The 14,734-nt window shown below is 35.4% G+C and overlaps 1 protein-coding gene across 3 annotated transcripts in view; it reads right to left on the bottom strand.

The window, feature by feature from the left end:
- Axn (protein axin) overlaps positions 1-14,734 on the bottom strand; it is a 103,885-nt gene that overhangs the window by 53,588 nt on the left and 35,563 nt on the right. The window contains exon 1 of one of the 3 annotated variants that reach the window (XM_074175905.1): positions 11,765-11,785. The exons of the other annotated variants lie outside the window; for them this stretch is intronic. The gene's annotated coding sequence lies outside the window, so the exon portion shown is untranslated. Of the gene's footprint in view, positions 1-11,764; positions 11,786-14,734 lie in introns of those variants that run through there. 3 annotated transcript variants of the gene reach the window in all.

Below are 14,734 nucleotides of genomic sequence, written 5' to 3'. Positions count from 1 at the left end.
TCATCTGCAGGCAAGGTCATGACATCGGTTTTTTGGGATGCGCGTGGGATAATTTTCATTGACTATCTTAAAAAAGGTAAAAATATGAACGGCGAGTATTATGCGAACTTATTGTAACGTTGGAGTGAAAAAAATCAAGCAAAAATGGCCGCATTTGGCTAAGAAAAAGGTGCTATTTCATCAAGACTGTGCATGTACTATAGAAAATGTATGGTATTTCTAAACTCTTTCGCCCTTTAACAGATAGTTCCTTCTTCCATTAGAGTCGTGAATGCCAATAATCTTTCGGAATATTGAAGAAGAGGCTAATGTTAGGTCGCTGATTCCATTTTTTTCAAGGAAAAAACACAAGCACTACAGAAAAATCCTCAAGTCGCTCTAAAAGCGGTGCCTGTGCGAAAGTAGCGATTCACATTGGATTTGAATCACTGGAGATTATATCCAATTGGAAAAACGTTCTCAGAAATTTGATTCCACATGAACGCAACTCCCCAAATGAAAGAGAAACAGTGAAGTTCGAGGTGTACTGATGAGTTGAGCTTCAAACGATGAGCAGCCACAGTCCGTCGCGTATTTCTAATATGTACCGCTCTTGGTGGAATCAAATGTTCCAAGTCACTTGAACACTTTCCGTGAAAGTGTCTACAGAAGAGAGACAAAACCCCAACCTTTCTTCGATGCTCCAGACTATCAAGGTTGCAAGTGATGCGACTTCTGTGTCATGGTAATTCTTTTCTGGATTCTCCAATGATATCGAGGAATGGTTTGGTTTCGAGAGTTTTTACCACGTTTACAATAAAGGCTATAGAGCAACGTTTTTTACAGCCTAAATTTGTCGAGTTTTAGTTTATTTCACCGTACTATTGGAGCAACGCAGAGACCGGCTATTTATTACTGATTTTACGAGTATTTGGATCGGCGCGTTTAAACGTTTTGATATTTCATTATTTCACATTTTGCCTCGCGAGTAGTCACACACGATTAATCTGAATTTTCCGGAATAATCGTCGAAACAACAGCCGTATTTCCGCAGTCATGTCGGCGTGGAACAAAGTAAACGATTTACATATTTACATGCGTTACATACGTCACGCTATCGCCTTCTGGGATGAACCGAGAAAAAGTTTCGAGTCCGAAACTAATGCTGAACTCTGGCGTTTCACGGACTCAAGATTGATGGACCCTGGTAGTTTTCAGATTCGATTTTGCTTCGCTAAAAGCACTTGACATTATTAATCACAGTACGCTCAGACATTGCACATACTGCTTCAATTTGTGCATTGGATATAAGTTGACATAGCAATAAAAACATGGCTATTGCTCCCAACAAGCTAAACATTTGAATTCTGAGAATGGCATTCATTTTTGAAATTCACTAAAATAACCCTATTTTACGATTTTGAAAAACTTCATACAATCCGTCAACAATTAATTAATTATTCCGTAAATCCATTATACTATATTTTCCATATTCCACCTGTAGCAATTTAACTATTCCAATACGCGGACATTATTAGTTGTCATAACAACTACACACATCGGAAAAGTCTAGGGATATTTTTATAACATACTAAATATCATAAAAATAAATGCATGAGGTCGTTTAATTTCGATTAAATTGGTACACTCGACCACCCTGTAGATTTCTATGGGTTGAACAAAGCCTGCAAAAACGGTAACTAATCTTTTATCAAGTTTTTTACAAACTGTAGGTTTCCGGCTAAAATGAATAATCTGAAAGTGTCGAGTGGTCGAGTGGTAAGTGATGAAACGCCATCACTTACCATTGGCTGAGATGAATAGAGCTGTAGGGCTTCTTCAAGGTGGCATGCGACAAAATGATGTAGCTCTTCGTTTGGGGGTCTCCCAAAGTGTTATCAGTCGATTGTGGCGGCGTTTCCGTGAAACTGGCAGTCCAGCCGAACAACATCCAGGGCGAGGACGCGCTACAACGGCAGTTCAAGACCGATTTTTCGTCTTAACCGCAAGAAGACAACCGACAATCACAGCACCTGAGTTGGTTAACGTGTTGCAGCAGACGCACCAGGTAACCATTGGTCGTGATACTGTCAGAAATCGACTGCATGAAGCAGATCTCCACAACAGAAGGCCACTTAGATGTCCACCTTTGTCGAGAGGCAATCGCGGTAGAAGATTAGAGTGGTGTCAAGAACATCAAAACTGGGATGCAAATGATTGGGCCACAGTTTTGTTTACAGACGAATCCAGATTTGGATTTCATCCAGATTCTCGTCGAGTAAGACTGTGGAGACGACCTGGAAATAATGAACGTTTGAGACACGTCCAGGAAGTCCACACATACAGAGGTGGTATAGTAATGCTATGGGGCGGAATCATGATCGGCGGCAGAACCGATCTCGTTTTTCCAAATCGCTCCCTCACAGCTCGACAGTACCTCGACACCAGTCTTCTACCTATCGTCCGTCCGTTTGCTGGTGCTGTTGGTGAAAACTTCCACCTAATGCACGATAATGCTCGTCCACATGTCGCGCATCTAGTGACTGACTGGCTCACCAACGAAGGAGTTGATGTATTGCCATGGCCAGCACAATCACCGGACCTGAATCCCATCGAGCATGTGTGGGACATGCTTCAACGAAGAATTACTCCGCATATGGGGAACATTCACACAACGTTTCAATTGAGAGAGCTTTTAATCGCTGAATGGGCAAATGTACCTCAACAAGACATTGACAATCTCATTTTGTCGATGCACGATAGATGTAGGGCCATACTTTGTACTGATTCCAATTTTTTTTGTATTATGATTTTTTTTCGGGGTACCAAAGAAGAGCCATTTTTTTTTAGTTTTGCTTATATGCGCACTCAGTATTTTTGACCATTTAATAAATTTTGTTGTAAGTTACATTCGTTTAATAATCACCCGTCAACTTTTTTTCCCTAAAGCGATCTAAAAAAAAATTGTTGCCATTTTTAAAAATATCCCTAGACTTTTCCGATGTGTGTATTTTGAGTAGTATAAAGTGATTGAAACATTTAACTGTCAAACGATAGTGAAACGTCAAAAATTTGGACTTCGGCTCACGTTTAAAAAGCAATATTTCTTCCATATAACTCTTAAAACAAGAGCTCCCTATGAGTAAACATCAACAGTTTTGTGTGTTTTTCACTCGAAGATGAAAAGAATGCTACATAAAAGTATGTATTCTTTCGCTTCAAGTATTCATGACGTGTATGAAAACATTTGTTGCTTCTAGTGTAGATACAAAATAATTTTGAATATGTTGGTGAAGTTGGCAATAATCGCATAGTCATCTTATGTTTCCAAATTGCTATATACAGGGTGTCAATTTGAAAACTTTCCACCCATAATATCTTCCTTCTCGTAAACAATATGAGGAATCGAAAAAAGAGGTCAACTTTATTGTCAAGGGGGGCACTTTCAAGGACTATTTGTTGCCCTCGTGATTCAACCCCCTAGGAGGGGTAGATGTTATCCTTAGAATTATAAATAGGAAGAGGAGGTCAAGTGGCACATCATTTTGATTGCCGTTCAATTCTGCTTCCAATGATACCCTGACTTATTTTTTAATGAGCATTTTACGAAAACTAGCGTAATGAAGTAACACAAGTAATTATTAGTGAGCGTGTACTGAGATACGTGGTTTGACCAGAACTGGTAAGAATATTAGGTGGTGCTGTTCTAAACTTTCATAAGGTGTAAAATTAGCCATTATCTTCAATTCATTCACATCAAAAAGTTTTCTAATAGTGAAACGTAAATGGAAGTAAAGTTGTATTTAGTAAATGCTGAATTTTTAATTCCCATTGCAGAAAGTGTACAGATAGCCGCCCTTTTTTGTTACTTCTGCTGTAAAAAGTTTCTGTTTTCAGACAAAAAAATTGGTTCGCAAATTTGAAAGATATGATAGTGCATACAGTTGTATAGTCGAAGTAAATGATATTGTGTACTCTTAAAGTTGTCGGCACACTCAAAGGCCAAAAAACCAATACATAAAAATGAACTGGTAGCGAACTAGTCCACGTGGACTGTAGACTTCGCGGTTCGTATTGGATAATTTTTACTAACCGAGTTTTATGATTGGCTGAAGACTCATAAAATTAAATTTAAAATCATGTTACGGTGACGAATAGAAATCGGAGAATGCGAGGATGGTTAATGCCATCGTGTTCAGATCAGGAACTGATCGCGGTTACAGTGTTGAAATTCGATATTGGTACAGTTATAATTACTTAAAATTTTTGTTATCTGTTTGAAATGTGGCGTCCTTGGACAAGTCTAATAGTAATAACGATTGTGATAACAACGCATACTTTTTCCAGTGTAGTGATTCCAAAAGCGATGGTGAACAAAGCGAAAAAGAGATACCAGTGAAGATTCTGATGCATTTGAATATTGAAACACAGAGAGTATGTTTCAACGTATATAAGAATCAACACCTTAAGTTTGGTTTCGAAGGAAAGAAACTATTGCAAGCAACATCAGATTTGACCGAAATTCCTTTCACAACTGTACGTAAAATAGTCAAAAACAAACCTTATGAACGCAAGACGTGATGTGATACGGGATTACCAAAACCTTTAGAGGTTCATCTAATAAAATCACTGAAAAAAACAATATACGACTGTTACAAAAGCAATGAGATTCCTACAACTGAAATCATAAGGAAGAATTTGAATACTTCCGGCCATAACGTGAACTGCTGTGACAAAACTCTTCAGAATTGGATAAACAAATAAGAAAAACTAGGATTTAGATTCAAAATAATAAACACCAAGCAGTTATGAAAAGCAGAAGAATAGTGGAATTGCGTAACAAATACTTAGAACAAATAAGTAAATAGAGACAAGAACAACGGCAAATTTTCTATTTGTGGACGAAACTTGGTGAGACACTCACAACACAGTTACAAAAGGGTGGACTGATGGTTCGAGAATGTGTACGCCTAACATGCCTGCAAACAAAGGATCGCGACTAATCATTGTGCATTCCGGTGGTAGTAAAGGATGGGTTCCGAATTCTTTGAAATTATGTTGAAAAAACCTGAGGACTGCAATATTGACTGTTATAAGAACATGGAAGCTGATATTTTCGAGGAATGGTTTGAAAACACATTGATCCTAAATTTGGATGCAATAGTGTAATATCATTCGCGACAGCTCATCAAAATACCAAATAAAAATTCGAGGAAAGATGAAATACAAAGTTTTTTAATGGATAACAATTTGTATTCTGAAGATTACTATACCAAAAACCAACTACTGGAAGTTTTACAGACAAAAACATTTGAAACTTGAACTATACCTATTGGGCTGTTTAGTGATTACTTTTATAAGTGTATAAAAGGTAAAAATGGTTTACATTCTTCAAGACCAAATTGAAATGATTTTAATTTATGGAGAAGTTGGAAAGTGCACCCGAAGGCGTCATGTCTTTTTAACGAAAGACATCAAAAAACTTTCTTTCCCAAAAATTGATCTCTCCTGAAAATGTACCCTTGCAATTTAAACATACTGATATTTTGAATGGAGAAAACTACACAGACAGTTTGTGGATATTGCTATGGTTCATCCAAATTCATTTCTGAATGCTTCGTTAATTTTCACATATTACGTAGAGTAAATTATATAAACCATACCAGTACATTTTTTTTATGAAATTTAACGATGATGTGGAGTATACCGTTGGTTCTGAAACATACTGAATACTAAAACATAACAAAATATAGAAATATCTCTATTTTTAACGTTTGTTGTGCTGGAGAAAAAGCATCTAAAATGTTTCAAACTTTAATGAATAGCCGAGGTACACACACCTATTAGGAGCATCAAAGAGCATTTCAGAAACCACAACAAAACATTGTAAATAGACTACATTGTATGGGTTTTCTAAAAATAGTTGAGTCTCGTTCAGTCATCGCCAGTAAATAATCCCAGACAGTCAAACGTTGCCGAGATGAAAAAAAAGACTTTAAAATTAAATTTTACTTTTACGCAATTCCAAATAAAATGTGAGATATAATACAAGAAAATAATTACAGACCGTCTAAGAGATTAGTCTTAGTGGATTGTAAGATGAATAATAATACTAATATATGTTTGAACTGAAAGGGACATAGTATCATCAAGGGAGAATGATTTTTGGGAAAGGAAAGTTTTTTGTATAGAGATGGGAGGAGTAGAAAGCCAGGTTTCTTTCTTTAATGTTCTTAATGATTATTTGATAATTTTATTAATTTTATTTGATAATGATTATTTGATCATTTGTTACTGAAGAAGGCAGGAATTCTTTATTTACCAATTCCTCATTTTTCATTTTATTATGAACTCTCGTTCAAACACTGATTACTAAAAAAAATTCAAGCATAATAAACTACTCAAAATGAATATAGAGACACATCCTTAAAATCCAATAAATAAAAAAAAATGTATTATTTCATGATAAAAACTTCTGGTGTGTACTCCATACTAATTCTTATCATGTTCTATTCGGTTGTTTACTTTTTTTACTTCTTCTTGTACTTTCAGCTACAAAATCATTAATATGAAAAATTCTGCAGTTAGTTTCACTTTACTTTAGTTCGTGATAGGTATTGAATTTCAAAATTTAAACAATGATGTTGATGTATTGGGTAGAAGGATACGTAGGGTGTACCTCAATGAATTTCAAGTTGCTAGAGCAGTGGCATTGATCAAAGTAGGGTATTTCAGGCGTCGTGTAGCCCAAATGCTCAATATGAGTCATTCTGCGGTTTCCAGAGCTTGGAATCGCTACCAAATCTACGCCATAGTAAAAAGATCCCCTTATCCCAATCGACAAAGGGCAACAACCCACAGAGAAGATAGTTTGTTACGACTTTGGGCAATTAGGGGTCAAACCGATTCTGCTAGAACACTGCAAAATTGCCTTATAGAAGCTACGAGAACGCGAATTTCGAACCAAACGATACGAAACCGACTTCACGAAGTACAACTCCATGCAAGACGACCTGCTAGAGCCCCTAGATTAACTCCAGCTCATCGAAGAAATCGTAGAAACTTTTGTCAAGAGCACAGTTGAAAAAAAATTCGTGTTATTCAACAATGACGGACGTGTTCGGGTATGGAGACGTCCCGGTTAACGCTATTTGGATGACTCTGTGCAAGAAATTGTTCCATTTGTAGGTGGATCGATAATGGTATGGGTTGGTATAACTTTGACAGGACACACGCACCTTGTGGTATTTCGGAAAGGGACTTAACGGCTGTCCGTTACATAGAGGAGATATTGGAACCTCATGTCGTCCCATTTGCCCAAAATATAGGCGATGGGTTCATTTTACAACAAGATAATGCCAGGCCACACGTAGCCAGGGTCGTGAGAAATTTCCTACAGGAGCACAATATTAATGTCATGAGATGGCCAGCTAATAGTCAGGATTTAAATCGTATTGAGCAGCTCTGGGATGAACTGGAAAGACGTTTGAAGGATCATCAACCCTTCCAAAATCTGAATCAAGTTGCAGAGTCTCTTTTGACGATTTACGAGCAGTTATAACAACAAATAACTAGAAATTTTCTGGAAAGCATGCCTCGTCGTTGTGCCGAACTTCTTAGAGCCAGGGGTGGACGTACTCACTATTAATGTACATTTTTCTTAATTTTTTTCTGAAATAAATTTTATTTGTTTTTGACACTCATGTGTATTTCTAAAGAAACTAATCAATACAGTTAGTATTGTATTGATTAGTTTTTTTAATATGGATTTTCATCAAGTATCGGCCAGTTCTATTCAATTATTTGTATTTCTTTTTAATCGTAATACCAAACCTCATTTTGAAAAGTTAAATAAAGTAAGTTAAATTTAAGAAAGGCACCGATAAACTATTTTATAAATATACATGTTTGACAAAATAATACATATTTTTTTACTTATTGCATTTTAAGGACACGTCTCTATATTCATTTTGAGTAGTTTATATAAAAGTGAAACGAAATTCCATGAGACTCAAAAACCATTAGGTGTTCTAATTATTTCGATGTTGTCATTTCAATACTTTTCAAGTGATAAGTGATAAAACTCACTTATAAAGTTCATTTGCAATTGTGTCTAAAAATTATAATTTTCAATAGAAGATATACTGGCGTTTGGAAGAAAAAAAAATACGTCTTTGCTCTGCCATATTGCATTACTATTTTTTTAAAGGAATTCTTGTTTTCTTATTTGGATCAAATATACCTGTGATTTCACCCAGCAATATTAGAAGGCGTAGAGGACAATGAAAACAATCGCCATATTGATTCTACAATCTTGGGTCAGAAAAAAGTCACAGGGTGCCAAATCTGGTGAATACGGTGGCTGAGGCTTTTCCACTGGGACGATTGGACTTTGATTTCGATGTCATAACCATATACCCATGATTCGTCACCAGCTATGACCCTTTCATGCAATACACTTTTTTTAAACTGAATCACATGACAGCTGTCAATGTCAATTGTTTTTTGTCTCTCCCTTTGTTCTTCAACCACATGGCTTTTACCGATAATCCATAATTTTAAAACAAATATAGATTTTTAGCAAATTAATTCAATGATCTTCTTTATATCAGTGAGTAGTCAACATGTTTTAATATAGTGACTTGTTCTATTGTATTGGCATGTTTCAATTGTTTAAATGTAACATTCTTTTCGACACGGCCATCCTCACTAACAGTAAGTTGAGCCCTTTATAATAATTTTATATTGTACTATCCTCATACAAATTTTGTAGCTCTTCCTTGAAGATGATAATACTTTTTATCGAAATATTGGAATCACTTGTGTTATAAGAGTACACTTCCGTTTTGCCGATCACCCAAATATATTTTCCAAGTTTTACAATTATAATGCATAATGCTTTGCAATAATACAGTGCATTTCTTTAATGCCCCCCCCTTATATTGTTTGAACGGGTCAACTCAAAAAATTGAAATTTGGGATAATGAAATTAATGCATGAATACTTTATTTTGAAGTGAAATTGACGGATGAAACTTTCAAGATGGCGACTGGACGCCATCCAGGAAAAAAATCAAATGGAAAGGGGGGGTCTTGTGACACATCTTTTTGAAGCTCCTGACAAATGCTGAATACATTGACATTTAACTACATAATATTTGATAATAAGCTTGAGATCAGTTCAGAAGATGATCGAAATGGTTGCCTTGAACTTCTTGACAATATCTCTACAAATATTTATCATTCTCTGCCGTATATCCAATTTCGAAGCAGGTTCAGTTTTGTACACCATTTGCTTCAAATAGCTCCATAAAAAAGTCCGAAGGTGTCAAATATGACGAGCGGGCTGGCCATTCTATAGGACTTCGACGGCCAATCCAACGACCGGGAAAAGTAGTATCCAAATAGTTTCTTACTTGTTTGGAGTAATCGGGTGGTGCTCCATCTTGTTGGAATACAATATCCATATCGAATTCATTAGGATTCGCTTCGACGATTTCAGTAATGAGAGGTTCAACAGTAGTTTCCAGCAAATTCAAATACAGTTCCCCTGTTAAATTTTGATCAATAAAAAGAGGTCCTACGATATGGTTTCTCAATATTCCTGCTGAAACGTTATTTTTTTCTGGATATTGGAAAAACCGAAAACTAAATTAGAATATTCCAACTGAACAATGATGTTTATTGTCGTACGTAATGACATTTTTTGTCGTTTATTTCTAGAATATCGATATCTCTAGAAATATCGATATTACTGTGTTCATCTTTAGGAAATTATTAAATGTTCCGTCATTTTGTAGTAGGTGAAGATATTGACTTCATATTATAGGGTTCAATCAATCAAATAATCAATTTATTTGCTTATTATCAATACAACAGATTTAGGTTCGTCAAGGTAGACACATGAAGTACAAAACATACACATTAAAAGGCCAAGCATTAAAACTTGCAGTGAAAAAATTCACTTACGTCATAAGGGCAGAGATCAACTAGCAGTCTTTTTATACTTTTTTTTGAATTTAATCGTATGTAATTTCGTCATATATGGTGGTAGATGGTTGAAGAGCCTTATCGCCATAGTAAAAAAGCTTTTATGAGTAATTGCCAGTCGATGTTGTGGCATAAGAAGATTGTGGCCATTTCTGGTCAAATATTCATGGTTGCGATGAACTGGAGGGGTGTTATTTTGTATATTGATATAGACAAGAGATTGAAATATGTATAGAGCCGTAACGGTTAATATATTACATTTTTTAAATAGAGGTCTACAGCTGTTAGTTTGTTTTGCCCTTCCCAGGATTCTGATAGCCGTTTTTGCAAAATCAATATCCTTTCCCAATCAGTTGAAAGTCTCCAAAAAACCAATCCGTATGACAGCTTAGACTGAAATAACCCCATATAAGCTGCTCTCGAAACATAAAAGGGAACAAATTCATTGATTCTACGAAGCGGGTAAAGAGTGCTGGACAGCTTAGTAGAGATATCTTTGATGTGTTCTTTCCAATTAAGTTTGTTATCCACCGTTACCCCCAAAAACTTAATGGATTTTTGACTGTCCTTCAGTTCTTTTAGTGAGAACGTAATTATTTCAGTTTTCTTATGTTTAGCTTATTGGCTGCAAAAAAATGTTCGATTTTTTTCAACGCGTTGTGAAGTATTCGTCAGGAGCTTCGAAATGATGTGTCACAACACCCCCCCCCCTTTCCATTTAATTTTTTTTCCCAGATGGCGCCCAGTCGCCATCTTGAAAGATTCATCTGTCAATTTCACTTCATGCATTAATTTCATTATCGCAAATTTTAAATTTTTGAGTTGACCCGTTCAAAAACTCAAAAACTAAAAGGGGGGGACATTAAAGAAATGCACTGTATATGTTTTTATGAATCCAGAATGATTAACTTCATTCGTAATTGGGTCTAGTTATCTCAGGAGATACAGAGGAGATTGGGTAATAACGAAAATCCACACATTTTAGATCAAAAAACGCATCAGTTTTTTTCAGCATATAACAACGCAATATGGCAACGAAAAGACGTCTTCTGTTTTTCATTGTCAAATTTTCACTTTATCTTTAGTGAGCAAGTGGCAAACATTTTGAACAATGTCTAGTCGGAGAAGAAAAGAGTTCAGTATTCGAGAAAATTTTATGAAAAAAAAACGGTAGTTGACGAAATAGGTTGCGAAAGAGTGTGTAAAAGTAGCAAAGGAATGCAAAGTTTCGAGGATAAGCACAAAGTCATTGCAAAATCTGGGATAATAATGACACATTTACACTTGTGACATTGATAATTCTTTAAGAATTTGTCAGAGACTCCATTGTGTAGCAGATACTCAATACTATTTTCTGATTTATTATAATGAAACCTTTGAAGTTATCAATAAGTGTGTGGGTCATCATGTTTTTTCAATAAAGCCATAGTAGATTACAGTTTAGGGGCAGGACAGATTGACTTGGAATTTGTTCTAGTTTGTAGAAAAACATTTCAAGTTTTCTAAACCAAATGTTGATCATCACCAACAAAAAAAATCTCGTAAATCAAAAGACGACTAACGTGTTTTGTTCTGATTCAGACGACTCGTCTTAATTAAAGAAGTTAACTTGATTTGGAGTCCCCTCCCAATATTTCAAATTCCATTATGCTTAGTTTTGTCTGTTGATCTCATGAAATGGTAAACTATGGAAATTGCTTGGGAATTTCTTGCAGGTGCAGGATAATTATGAAGCGATTACAGCTGAGCAATGCTTTGATGGTTCCGATTACGTAATTAAATTTTCTCGTACTCACCCTTTTATTTAAAAGTAGAACCGGTACATGTGGAAACTCATTACCTGCAAAAAAGAAGGAAATTAATGACACGATTTCTTATATAATGATATTAGAGAGGAGGACGTTTTGTATATACAAATTAGCTTTTAATAAGCCCATACGCAGTGTGCAGTGAAATCAGTCTAAAATTACAGCAATTTATTTTCTCAAGATACAATGTTTATACTAGGGAAAAAATTAGATAGAAAGATAAAAAATATACAGTTTAACGAATGCACTCAAAATGGATATGTTTGAAATGTACAAATATTGATAATTACACATTGAAAGTAATAAACTGATTATGATGAACCAATCCGGTTTTCGATCTAAACACACATGTGAAACAGCATTACAAGTTTCAATATCTAAATGGAAACTTGCTGTTGATGATAATAAATATATAGACTTCGAAAGGGCATTTTAGACAATTGACGTTAATATCCTACTAAAAAACTCAAATATTATAGAATTTCTGGTTCAGTACTTGAATGGTTTGAACGCTACCTCTCTGGTCGAACTCATCAGACTAAAATTAACGGGACATATTCAAACCTAAAAGGTGTCAATAATGGTGTACCTCAAGGTAGTGTCTTGGGCCCGCTTCTGTTTGTTCTTTACATTAATGACATCAACTTCATTAATGGATATGAATTTATCAGCCTATTTGCAGATGATACTCTGCTTGCAGTGAGTGAACCTGAATTACAACAGCTATCAATAAAATTAATGATATTATGATCAGAATATCTGAATTCTTCAACATTAATAAACTCAAGCTCAATATCAATAAAACGAAAGCAATGATAACTACAACAAAACATAAACATAATTCAATTGACAAAACATCTACAATAAAAAAAATTAAATTGTCGAAGAATTCAAATATTTGGGGTTCATTGCGGATCAAATACTGAATATGAAAAAACATTTCAATTAAATCCGCAATAAAATTGCTAAAAAACTATTTTTCTTTGGCCGTGTAAACAGTTGGTTTCCGTTTCAGACTTCCATTACAGTTTTAAAATCAATCATTCAACCACATTAGCTTACAGATTATTGCGCTACTTCATTCACTATCACAACTTGATGCAAATTTTTTGTCTACATTGCAAAAACTACAAAATACAGACATGCGTCTAATTTTGAGATGTAATAGATATACGCTAAATACAACAATGTTGGAAGTTTTGGATTGGCTTTCTGTGAAAGACCGTTCTATCTTACCATGGTATTAATTTTCAAAATATTGTCCGGTAATGCACCCTCATATTTTGTCCAATTTATTGTTTTCCATATATAATTCAGTTGTCATGAAAGAATATGCTCTTTGTAAAAGGGGTTAGTTGGTCGCGATATCGGGTGTTATAGTCGTGGTTTAGTGATGATGCTTTATTTTTACTGAAACGATACTTCACGTTTGTACCATAGTAATATAATTGTCTCATATCCATAACTTCACACTCTTTATACAGGAGATATGACGAGAAACGTGAATTTCTAGACATGATCAACTTCATGAATCTCCTTTGTAGTAGTGGTATAAGCAGAGCTTGATCCAAATTTCGCGATTTTCTGCTATCATCAAATTTTCTGTAAAAATGAAATAACGTTCTCAAAAACACTTGAAATGTTGACAGTGGCATACGATGATTGTACTCTGAGAAACAAGTGATAAATACGAGCTTTTCACAGAAGGTCAAGAAGATATGAATGACGACGCTCGCCCTGGACGCCCCAACACATTAACAACCGATGAAAATGTTGAGGAAGTGGGTAAACTTGTTATGGCGAATCGTCGAATCACTATTATAGAGAAGTTACTAAGGATGTCGGCATATTGGTTGGCTCTTCCCATGCAATTTTGTCGGAAATTTTGGGCATGAAGCCTGTGGCAGCGAAGTTCATTCCAAAATTGATGAATTTTGAACAAAAAAACCGTCGCATGACCATCGCTCAGGAATTATTGAATGACATCAACGGCGATCCAGATTTGCTCAAAAGGGTCATAACTGGTATCTAATAATGAGTATATCGTTATGACATCGAAATCAAAGTCCAATCGTCCCAATGAAAGACCGAAAAAAGCACGCCACGTTTGATCAAACGTCAAAGGTTTTGCTCGTTGTTTCCTTAGATTACCGTAGAGTAGTGCCTCAGGAGTTCTTGGTCGCACGGTCAATAAGGAGTATTATCTTGAAGTTGTGCGGTATTGTGAAAAAACAATTCATGGCTTTCGCATCAAGATAATGAATGCACCTGCTCACTCGTCATTGCTTGTTCGAAATTTTTTGGGCAAAAATAACACTGTTATCAATCCTCAGCCACCGTTTTCAGCAGATTTGGCCCCATGCGACTTTTTCCTGTTCCCAAGATTGACGAGACCCATGAAAGGACGGCGTTTTGCGACGATTAAGGAGATAAATACCGAATCACTCTAGCTCAAGAACAATACCGAAAAGTACATATCAGAACTGCTTTGAGGATTTGAAAAAACGCTGGCACGATTCTATTATATCTGAGATGGACTGATTTGAAGGGGACAAAATAGAAATTGACGATTAAATAAAAATGTTTGGGGAAAAATATTTCCTTATTTTTTTAAAAAGACAGCGTATATATGGGATTCGTCAATCTTTTTTTAGTTTGAATTCAGTGGTAAATTTCACTGTACTATAATAACAGCATGTTAATTCGATGTTGGAAACAATTTTCTTGGCAGTATTTGAAACTAAAAAAATAGTGACAGGTGCGAAATAGATCAAAACACGAATCTATTTATGAAAACAAGACACTATTTCCTGTATACCACAGGACGATCATAACACGTCATTAAATCGTCATTCCTCATCACAATCCAATCTTTTCTAGAGATAAAATAATGCCCAATATCGATCAAAACAACTGTACAGAAAAGGTTTCATCTTGAACCTAAAATGAATAACAGGC

The sequence above is a fragment of the Leptinotarsa decemlineata genome, unplaced genomic scaffold (assembly GCF_025532065.1).
Source record: "Leptinotarsa decemlineata unplaced genomic scaffold, Ldec_3_MD MMD2_tig00001393_RagTag_RagTag, whole genome shotgun sequence".
Lineage (NCBI taxonomy): Eukaryota > Metazoa > Arthropoda > Insecta > Coleoptera > Chrysomelidae > Leptinotarsa > Leptinotarsa decemlineata.
This window is presented reverse-complemented; position numbering and strand designations above follow the sequence as displayed.